The following is a 10,238-nucleotide window of genomic DNA, read 5'->3' as shown; positions in this document are numbered from 1 at the left end:
GAGAGAGAGAGAGAGAGAGAGAATTCCACAGGCTCCATGCTGACAGCAGCAGGCCTGACTCGGGGGCTTGAACTCACAAACTGCGAGATCATCACCTGGGCTGAAATCGAGAGTCAGATGCCCAACCAATTGAGCCATCCAGGCGCCCTGAAAATATCGTAATTTTTAAACGGGCAAAAGATTTTACAGACACTTCACCTGAGAATGTACCTGAACGGCCGGTAAGCACAGGAAAAGCACCTCAGCATTATTAGTCAACAGGGAAACGCAAATCGAAACCAGTCACCCTGCGGCCAAGATGCTCTATGCCACGGGCATAATGGCAGAGGCAGGTGGCCAGCCGGTGTCCACAGTGAGCTACACACCCACAAAATGGCTAAACCCGACAGGACTGAGCACACCGTGCCCTGTGGGATGTAAAATGGTACAGCCATTTGGAAAAGTTTGGCAGTTCCCGAGAAAGTTCAATATAGTCACCAGACGCATGAATTTCCTAGGGCTGCTGTTAACAAATGACCACCAACTCAGTGGCTTAACACAACACGAACTTTCTTTCTTGTAGTTCTGGGGATCAGAAGTCCAAAATGAGTCTTTAAAGGGCTAACAGCAGGTGTGGGCGGGGCTGGTTCCATCCGAGCCTCGGGAGGATCCTTTCCTGCCTCCCACTTTCTAGAGGTCACCACGTCACCCAAATCTGCGTCCCTATTCCCACAGTCTTCTCCCCTGACTTGGCCACTCCTACCTCTCTGTCATAAGGACACTCAGCCCACCCAGATAATCCAGGATGACCTCCTCATCTCTAGACCCTTAACTTAACCACGTCTGCAAAGTCCCTTTGGCCACACGAGGCCACGCTCACGGTGTGTGTGCCGATGCTCTGGCACGTTTAACAGGAAAGATGCAGATGCGGCGGGCGTTCAAGACAACGGAAGATACGGGCAGCTGTGACCAGGCACGGACGGACCGTAACCACGCACCTGCTCCTTAAGGCCCACAGCGCACCTCGGGCCCAGGTGAGGGCTGACCCCAAATGCATCGCGATGGCTCCATCGAGATGATAGTTCACGAATCACTCATTCTCCAGAGCTCAGCCCGAATATAACACCCATCGGTGAGTGAAACGATGCCCGGGAACAACTTGGTAAGGAGTAAAATACAGGGTCTCATATTTTTATTTTTTTAGTTCATTCCTTTATTTTGAGAGCGAGGTGGGGGGAGCAGAGAGAGAATCCCGGGCAGGCTCCGCGATGTCAGCACAGAGCCTGACGTGGGGCTCGAACTCCCAAACTGTGAGATCATGTCCTGAGCTGAAATCGAGTCGGACACTTAATCGATTGAGCCACCCAGGCGCCCCCATAGTCTCATATTTTTAAACAGTGAATCCATACAGTTGGGAAGTGAAGGTGACCGAAGCGTCGGGAATAACACAGCTGAGCCGCACCAGAGCCGCGAGCCACCTGCCCAGTCCAGCTACCGGCAGAGGAAGGGCCCGTTTCGCGCTTGCAACGACCGGTGGGAAAGAATGCGCTTCCCCATGACGGTTCGGAGCCTCTCACCCGGAAAACTAGATTTCAAAGAGAGGAGAGGTCCTGGGTGAAGGGATATATCACGTATGAAACCAGCCAGAAAAGGGGGGAAATGGGACACTGTGCTGCTTACTCTGGGGTTTTACTTTGGTGGTTGTTTCTGGACCCAGCAAACGGTGCTCGTGGAGAGAAAGGAAAAATAAGATCTCTCGGTTTGGTGTCCGGGGAGTTGGTATTAATTGTCACGTTGAAAGAGTGCTTTCTCTTCCTGGGCTTTCAAAGCTTCTGGAAATAACACAAGGGGAAAAGCCTGGGGAGGAAGACGGAGAACCGATTATTAAGGGCTAAGTGCGTGACAGGTCTTTTGTCTTTACAACAAGACATCACCAGCCGATGCACACGCTACGGTGTTTGGCACAGCCCCATTTCGTCTTCAAACCAGGTTGTTACAATACTGGCTTGAAGGAAGCCTGAGCCACACTGCGACCAAGATGCTCTATGACACGGGCATAACAGCAGAGGCAGGTGGCCAGCTGGTGTCCACGGCTCCGGTTTGAGAAAACATCCTCCTCCCTGTGCAACATTCCAACTGAAGGGGCTTTTTATTATTTTTTTTTAATGTTTATTTTTGAGGGAGAAAGAGAGACAGAGAAACAGAGAGAGACAGGCACGAGCAGGGGAGGGGCAGAGAGCGAGGAGACAGAATCCAAAGCAGGCTCCAGGCTTTGAGCTGTCCAAACAGAGCCCGACGCAGGGCTCGAACTCACGAACCGTGAGATCATGACTTGAACCAAAGTCAGACGCTTAACCGACTGAGCGAACAAGGTGCCCCTTGAACAGGCGTTTTAGAAGTCTGTCTCCCAGCATGAGCCTCTCAGAGACAGAGGGGCACAGAGGACATGGGTAGGACAGCTGCCTGGGTGGGGAGAGGCAGAGGCCCCAGGGCAGGCCCCCAGCAATCTGTGGCCTCCGACAGGACGACAGGCTGATGAACATCTCTGTGAGACTTAGTTCAAGCAGCATCTTCTTCAGGAAGAGGCCGTTAAGAAACAAAATTCGGGGTCTATCCACCAAGAAGACCTAACAATTGTAAACATTTATGCTCCAAATGTGAAAGCACACAAATATGTAAATCAATTAATCACAAACATAAAGAAACTCCTTGAAAATAATACCATACTAGTAGGGGACTTCAACACCCCACTCACAGCAAAGGACAGATCATCTAATCAGAAAATCAACAAGGAAACAATGGCTTTGAATGACACACTGGACCAGATGGACTTAACAGATATATTCAGAACATTTCATCCTAAAGCAGCAGAATATACATTCTCCTCCAGTGCACATGGAACGTTCTCCAGAATAGACCACATACTGGGACACAAATCAGCCCTAAGTAAGTACAAAAAGATCGAGATCATACCGTGCGTATTTTCAGACCAGAATGCTATGAAACTCAAAATCAACCACAAGAAAAAACTGGAAAGGTAACAAATACTTGGAGACTAAAGAACATCCTACTAAAGAATGAATGGGCTAACCAAGAAGTTAGAGAGGAAATTAAAAAGTATATGGAAGTCAATGAAAATGATAACACCACAGCCCCAAACCTCTGGGAAACAGCAAAGGTGGTCATGAGAGGAAAGTATATAGCAATCCAGGCCTTCCTAAAGAAGGAAGAAAGGTCTCAGATACACAACCTAACCTTACACTTTAAAAAGATGGAAAAAAACCCAGCAAATAAAACCCCAAACCAGCAGAAGACAGGAAATAATAAAGATTAGAGCAGAAATTAATGCTCTTGAAACCAAAAAACAAACAAAAAAACCCAGTAGAACAGATCAATGAAACCAGAAGCTGGTTTTTTGAAAGAATTAACAAAATTGATAAACCACTAGCTAGTTGATCAAAAAGAAAAAGGAAAGGACCCAAATAAATAAAATCAAGAATGAAAGAGGGGTTGGGGCACCTGGGTGGCGCAGTCGGTTAAGCGTCCGACTTCAGCCAGGTCACGATCTCGTGGTCCGTGAGTTCGAGCCCCGCGTCAGGCTCTGGGCTGATGGCTCAGAGCCTGGAGCCTGTTTCCGATTCTGTGTCTCCCTCTCTCTCTGCCCCTCCCCCGTTCATGCTCTGTCTCTCTCTGTCCCAAAAATAAATAAACGTTAAAAAAAAAATTAAAAAAAAAAAAAAAAGAATGAAAGGGGAGATCACAACCAACACAGAAATAAAACCAATAAGAGAATATTATGAGCAATTATATGACAATAAAATGGGCAATCTGGAAAAATGGACAAATTCCTAGAAACATATACACTACCAAAACTGAAACAGGAAGAAATAGAAAATTTGACCAGACCCATAACCAGTAAGGAAATAGAATTAGTAATAAAAAATCTCCCAAAAAACAAGAGTCCAGGGCCAGACGGCTTTCCAGGGGAATTCTATCAAACATTTAAGGAAGAGTTAACACCTATTCTCTTGAAGCTGTTTCAAAAAACAGAAATGGAAGGAAAACTTCCAAACTCTTTCTATGAAGCCAGCATTACCTTGATTCCAAAACCAGACAGAGACCCCACTAAAAAGGAGAACTATAGACCAATTTCCCTGATGAACATGGAGGCAAAAATCCTCAACAAGGTATTAGCCAACCGGCTCCAACAATGTATTAAAAAAATTATTCACCACGACCAAGTGGGATTTATACCTGGAATGCAAGGCTGGTTCAATATCCGCAAAACAATCAATGTGATTCATCACATCAATAAAAGAAAGGACAAGAACCACATGATCCTCTCAATAGATGCAGAGAAAGCATTTGACAAAATACAGCATCCTTTCTTGATAAAAACCCTCAAGAAAGTAGGGATAGAAGGAGCATACCTTGAGATCAAAAAAGCCATATATGAAAGACCTGGTGCTAATATCTTCCTCAATGGGGAAAAACTGAGAGCTTCCCCCCTAAAGTCAGGAACAAGACAGGGATGTTCACTCTCGCCACTGTTATTCAACCTAGTATTGGAAGCCTTAGCCTCTGCAATCAGACAACACAAAGAAATAAAAGGCATCCAAATCGGCCAGGAGGAGGTCAAACTTTCACTCTTCATAGATGACATGGTACTCTATATGGAAAACCCTAAGGATTCCACCAAAAAACTGCTAGAACTGATCCATGAATTCAGCAAAGTGGCAGGATATAAAATCAATGCATCCTATAATCATTGGATGGAAATGATTGCATTCCTATACACCAACAATGAAGCAACAGAAAGAAAAATCAAGGAATCAATCCCATTTACAGTTGCACCAAAAACCATAAAATACCTAGGAATAAATCTAACCAAAGAGGTGAAAAATCTACACACTGAAAACTATAGAAAGCTTATTAAAGAAATTGAAGAAGACACAAAAAAATGGAAAAATATTCCATGCTCCTGGATAGGAAGAACAAATATTGTTAAAATGTCAATACTACCCAAAGAAATCTACATATTCAATGCAATCCCTATCAAAATACCACCAGCATTCTTCACAGAGCTAGAACAGACAATCCCAAAATTTGTATGGAACCAGAAAAGACCCCGAATAGCCAAAGCAATCTTGAAAAAGAAAACCACAGCAGGAGGCATCACAATCCCAGACTTCAAGCTGTATTACAAAGCTGTCATCATCAAGACAGTATGGTACTGGCACAAGAAGAGACACTCAGATCAATGGAACAGAATAGAGGACCCAGAAATGGACCCACAAATGTATGGCCAACTCATCTTTGACAAAGTGGGAAAGAATATCCAATGGAATAAAGACAGTCTCTTCAGCAAGTGGAGCTGGGAAAATGGGACAGCGACATGCAGAAGAATGAACCTGGACCACTTTCTTACACCGGACACACAAAAAACTCAAAATGGTTGAAAGACCTCAATGTAAGACAGGAAGCCACCAAAATCCTCAAGGAGATACCAGGCAAAAACCTCTTTCACCTCTGCCGCAGCAACTTCTTACTCAACATGTCTCCGGAGGAAGATGTGCAAAAGCAAAAGCAAAAATGAACTACTGGGACCTCATCAAGATAAAAAGCTTCTTCACAGGGAAGGAAACAATCAGCAAAACTAAAGGGCAACCGACAGAATGGAAAACATATTTGCAAATGACATATCAGATAAAGGGTTAGTATCCAAAATCTATAAAGAACTTCTCAAACTCAACACCCAAAAAACAAATAATCCAGTGAATGGGCAAAAGACATGAACAGACACTTCTCCAAGGAAGACATCCAGATGGCTGACACATGAAAAAATGCTCCACATCACTCATCATCAGGGAAATACAAATCAAAACCACAATGAGGTACCACCTCACATCTGTCAGAATGGCTAACATTAACAACTCAGGCAGCAACAGATGTTGGCAAGGATGCAGAGAGGATCTCTTTCACATCGTTGGTGGGAATGCCAGCTGGTGCAGCCACTCTGGAAAACAGTATGGAGGTTCCTCAAAAAGTTACAAATAGAACTACCCTACGACCCAGCAATTGCACTACTAGGTATTTAAACCAAGAATACAAAAATGCTGACTCGAGGGGGCACATGCACCCCGATGTTGATAGCAGTGCTATCGACAACCACCAAAGTATGGAAAGAGCCCAAATGTCCATTGATGGATGAATGGATAAAGAAGATGTGGTATACAGATACAATGGAGTATTCCTCGGCGATAAAAAAGAATGAAGTCTTGCCATTTGCAACTACGTGGATGGAACTGGAGGGTATTATGCTAAGTGAAATTAGTCAGAGAAAGACAAATATCATATGATTTCACTCATGAGGACTTCAAGACACAGAAGTGATGAACATAAGGGAAGGGAAACAAAAATAATATAAAAAACAGGGAGGGGGGGGCGCCTGGGTGGCGCAGTCGGTTAAGCGTCCGACTTCAGCCAGGTCACGATCTCGCGGTCCGTGAGTTCGAGCCCCACGTCAGGCTCTGGGCTGATGGCTCGGAGCCTGGAGCCTGTTTCCAATTCTGTGTCTGCCTCTCTCTCTGCCCCTCCCCCGTTCATGCTCTGTCTCTCTCTGTCCCAAAAATAAATAAAAACGTTGAAAAAAAAATTAAAAAAAAAAAAAACAGGGAGGGGGACAAAACAGAAGAGACTCTTAAATATGGAGAACAAACAGGGTTACTGGAAGGGTGGTGGGAGGGGGAATGGGCTAAATGGGTAAAGGGCATTAAGGAATCTGCTCCTGAAATCATTGTCGCACTATATGCTAACTAATTTGGATGTAAATTAAAAAAATAAATTAAAAAATAAAAAAATTTTTAAAAAGAAACAAAATTCAACTGACCACATTTTAAAGATCCTTCTGCCTCTCTTCAATAATTCAGGATCGGTGGCATCCAGCCAGCAGACAGACGGGCTCCGAGGAGCTGTGCGCAGACTCCCGCAGGCAGAAGGGGGCCGGAACAAGGCAGTCACCCGACACGGAAACGCAGGGTGGTCATCGCATCTGTTACTTTCCTTCAGGAGACGGCAGGGTTCCATCGGTCAGACCATGTAACTAGTGCCCACCGGGCGACTCCTGACTGACTGGTAAGAGTCCATTACTGGGAGACCCAAAACTGTGACTGTCTTGGTCTGGTGACGCCAGGCTTAGCCTGTGACTCTACCTGAGCTTCTACTCTACCTGGCTTCTTTGTCACGGGGCCTCGAGGACAAAGCGGGCAACACGCGTGCTCGGGGGTGCCTGTGTCCCCACACCCATTGTCGCCCTCTGCTCAGGGTCCCAGAAGGCTCCTCCTGCAAGTTGTCTCCAGGCTCGGGGCTGCTGGCTCCCACCTCGGTCCGGCCAGGCACTGGAGGCTGGGAGGAGGGAAGCCCAAGTGTTTCTGTCCTCGGTTTTGGAAGCATCTCTGGCGTCGTCTTCAGCTTCCTCCTGGGGCCAGCTCTCCGAGCCCCGCCTTCGGTCCCAGCCTCCAGCTCTGGCCCCCAACAGGCTGCGATGACGCAACCAGGGACCTGTTCCTCCAGCCCAGAGGGTGGTGGGGGCTCTGGGCTGCCTTGCCTAGCTGTCTGCGGCCCTTCCTAGGCCATTATTATTTGTTCAGGCAGGAAGCTTCCCTCTGCGGAACCACCTCTGTGTTCCCGATCAAACCGTGACTGATAAAGTGCTCAAGGAGGGTGAGCTGTTATTTTTAAACACAGCATTTTCAGGCTCACACATTCTACGCCCCTTTGCAGTAATAACGTGTTTACAGGTCTTCCCCTACCACCTGATGACACATTCAGTAGGAATGAAGTAAAATGGAGCTGTTGTGGCTGGCTGGGCCACCTAATACCTTCTCTGTTAGTAAGAGGATCTTCAATGCATCCCCCTGAAACCCAGCGCTCTCCCGTCTCTCCTGCTCCTGGAGGACCTCACTCAGTTGTAGAGACAGGAAAACTTTCGTGCACACCGGGAACAGACAAGGGGACACAGGGCTCGCGGGTTCTGCCTTGGAGTAGAGGAGCTCACGGGACGAGGGGAGAGAGATAAAGTACAGAACAAGGGCCAGGAAGAACACGCTAGGATTGAGAAGAAAGTGGGCATCGTTTACAGACCACATGATCGTCTATGTCAGAAATCCAAACCCATCTACAGATAAATCATGGAGAATAATGAAACTGAGCAAGGCAGCCGAACACAAAATCGGCTTTTAAAAACTGTATTCCTAGCAACAAACAATTTACAAGTGAGGGGGCCTAACAGCATCAAGGAGTGAAGTATCCAGGAATAAATCTAATTTTTTAAACATTTATTTATTATTGAGAAGCAGAGACAGAGCACAAGCGGGGGAGGGGCAGAGAGGGGGAGACAGAGAACCAGAAGCAGGCTCCAGACTCTTGAGCCGTCAGCACAGAGCCCGACGTGGGGTTTGAACCCATGAACCGTGAGATCATGACCTGAGCTGAAGGACGCTTAACCGACTGAACCACCCAGGCACTCCAATCTAGGAATAAATCTTACATGCAGAAGATCTTTGTGGAGCAACCGAGAAAACTTTTGAGACTTTTTGAAAGATTTCTGCCTAGTAAACTGGAGGAGCAAATACCGCAGAGGCCTCAACTCTCCCCAGCAATCCCAACGTAAACAGACATAGGCTTCTGGGAAGAGCTGATGCGAAAATTCATTTGGAAATGCAAAGAAACAACCTCAAGATCTTCTCTTCATGTGTTCATGCTGGTTAGGAGCCCCTAAACCGATTTCACGAGCAGCAGCAGACTGCACGGCAACCCACCGTTCAAAAACCAGGGAGCCCATTCAACACCTGCCTCCCCACCCCCCCCACCCTCCCACCCCCCCCCCGCCCCAGGCACACAGGCTTCAGTGCTTTCGTTTGAAAACACACTTGGGGCCGAACGGACATCCTGGAGCATCAGTCCTAAGATCTCCAGCAGTCTTTTGAAGGACAGAGTACTGTCCTGCCCCCATTTTATAGAAAAGAGAGGCTCAGAAAGAGAACAAGGAACTGAAATTAGAGTTAGGAATGCAACCCAGGCCTTCGAAATCCCATGCCAGGCTGAGAAAGCCATCTGCACAGGGTCTGGAGGTTCTTCCAGAATCCTCTTGAGGTCAAAGGAGGAGTGGAGTTTGGCTAGGAGCATTGGGCCTTACTCTGCACTCTGAACCCAAGGGAAAGCTCAAAGCAAACCCAGAGTCCCAGCACTTGCCTGGACCAACCAGGTGGGACTTACCAAATAACTGAGAGCCATGGTAGGCCCCCCTCAGTGGCAGCAGGGCACCCTGTGGAGCCAGATAGAATGATGGCTCGGTCACGTTCATTCTACTGCGTGCGGGTGCTACCCCAGGCCGTGGGGATGCCTAGGTGAACCCACAAATCTCAGCTTTCCTGAAGCTAACGGGGGAGGGGTGGGTGCTGCATACAGGAGGTAATGTGGGGTGGTGGCGTGGGCACCCCAAAGGCAGATCGGCAGGACAGAGCAGCGCGAGACACTCTAGCGGGGACACCTACAGCCTGGCTGAGAACGGGACAGAACTGAGCCCTGGATGGGGAGCCTGCCACATAAAGAGCAAGAAGAGTGACACCCCCAAAGATATCACAAGGGCAAAGGCCCTGAGGTGGGAACTGCTTGTGGCTTAATTTTTAAAACCCTATTAAGGTTTGAATGCGCTATGTCAACGTTACTAGCAGAAAGACTTGTCACTGGTTTGTGCAGAAGAGATGTGGGTGCGGGAGAAGAACGTCCACGTCACTGCCAGCATCAGACCCAGTGCAGAGAGGGCTCTGGGCCCAAGGCAACGCTTCTGCACGGCAGCCGCTGACAGTCTAGGGTGCACCAGAAGGAGCCACTCTCCTAATGAAAACACAGGTGGTAAAACCGAGGCCCCGGAGTTAACTCCTCGGCGGCCACCCCGCATCCAGGTGGCTGGTCTCCGAGAAGCGGGCCCCCTCCACCAACCCCGACCACTTTTCTCCCACACGAGTCCACAAAAATCCGGTTACTGCGAGGGGCTTCAAGGCCTACTAAGTCCTGTGGTATCCGCTGAGGGCACCTTCCGAAGGAGGCGGGATGAGTGAGGGTCCGGGTCTCCAGGACCGAGAAGTCACCAGAACCTCAGAAAGGTGAAGCGATCGCCTTGGACAGGACCTGGCCCGGGCCCTTCTTCAGACTCCCCCTGCCCCCGGACCCCCAGGCCTGGACCCCGAGCTGCCTGG

At 47.9% G+C, this 10,238-nt stretch overlaps 1 long non-coding RNA gene across 4 annotated transcripts; it reads right to left on the bottom strand.

The window, feature by feature from the left end:
* Window positions 1–1,142: 1,142 nt before the first annotated feature.
* On the bottom strand, window positions 1,143–10,236 carry LOC102901108. Of its 4 annotated transcripts, none has more exons than XR_006588454.1 (5): window positions 9,708–10,236; window positions 9,256–9,304; window positions 6,869–7,383; window positions 1,660–1,836; window positions 1,143–1,564 (listed from the first exon to the last, which is right to left on the bottom strand). It is a non-coding gene; the product is annotated as an uncharacterized LOC102901108 (long non-coding RNA). The 4 variants fall into 4 exon arrangements; XR_006588456.1 differs by having other exon boundaries at window positions 6,869–7,041; window positions 7,208–7,383; window positions 9,256–10,234; XR_006588455.1 differs by having other exon boundaries at window positions 1,143–1,589; window positions 9,256–10,236.
* Window positions 10,237–10,238: the final 2 nt, after the last annotated feature.

Source organism: Felis catus, chromosome D3 (genome assembly GCF_018350175.1).
Source record: "Felis catus isolate Fca126 chromosome D3, F.catus_Fca126_mat1.0, whole genome shotgun sequence".
NCBI lineage: Eukaryota > Metazoa > Chordata > Mammalia > Carnivora > Felidae > Felis > Felis catus.
Note: the sequence above shows the minus strand (reverse complement) of the source record. Positions and strands in the feature narration are given on the sequence as shown.